The following is a 1,235-nucleotide window of genomic DNA, read 5'->3' on the forward strand; positions in this document are numbered from 1 at the left end:
GAGGGACTGAAGCGTTGCGTTATTGTTGTAGAATAAAAGCCATCATTATTATTATGTGTTTGTTTCAGTAACAACACCCCCCCCCCCACCTGCGTTTGCTCTTGTCCTGTGAATCAGTCTCAGAGCCTCTCTCTACACATCTTCTCATCTGTAAATTATTATGGATCTGGTCAGCTGGTCTCGCGACACAACTGATAACATTTTCTCAACGAGGAGACAGGGTGCAGGAGAACCCTCCTGCCCTGAAGGGACACATGCAGCTGGATATATCATGGACTCCTGGGGTGAATCTGTATTGTCCGTTGGGGACGATGAAGACACGTACACTTAGATTTATGATGACAGGATTTCTGCTTTTTGGAATCGGCGAGTACCTGAGATGTCGACCAATTAGGAAGATGCCTTATGTGAAGACTGTACCGTGCTTCGTGCGCTCAGAATCAGATGCTAGAACTCGCTGGCATGAAGGATTCAACCTTGGAGAAGGCTACAAGCACGGACTGGTGGAATGACCACTAATGTGGCTGTTTGGATTCACCACGGAGTGACCGAGCAGAAGTGAAGGTCCACATGAATCGGGAGAGTCGGCCTGTCCCAAAACAACCGTTTATCTGAAAATGTCTCCCTCGTTTGACTTGGACACACCAACTTATCTCAAACTGCTCCTGGAGGGTTTGTAAATCATGAAGCTCTGCTCTGTGTCCGCCCCCCCCCCGCCCGAGAACATCTGTGGACCCTCATCAGAGCTGAACCGGCTGATGGACACTGTGCCACCTTTATCAGGACTTTGGAACTTTCTGGTAGCGTACACATTCTCACCTCCTTTGTCTGCCCTCCACCCCTGCAAAATGTCTTCTGTCTCAAAATGTCTTCTGTCTCAAAATGTCTTCTGTCCATGTTGCGTTGTGCTGAGGTTGTTTCTTTGCGACCTGACACTGAGGACATCTTCCTTAAACCTTCTTTCCTCATGTTTGTCTTCCTGTGTGTTACCGAGCGATGAGGGCAGCGCCTCACAGTGAGGCTGCAGCCGCCGCGCACGTCTACTCTTGTTGGACGCTGCACTGAGTGAAGTTTCCTGAGATTAACGACAATAAAGTTGCTTCTGATCCCAAACTGTGATGTTCGCGTATCACCTTCTAACAACAGGTAAGATATTACTTGTTCATGACTTCTCCACAGATCCACACCTAAAAATGGCCAAAGCATCTCTTTGGTGTGTGTGTGTGGGGGGGGGG

This window comes from Nematolebias whitei, chromosome 1, assembly GCF_014905685.2.
Source record: "Nematolebias whitei isolate Nwh7 chromosome 1, NemWhi1, whole genome shotgun sequence".
Taxonomy (NCBI): Eukaryota; Metazoa; Chordata; class Actinopteri; order Cyprinodontiformes; family Rivulidae; genus Nematolebias; species Nematolebias whitei.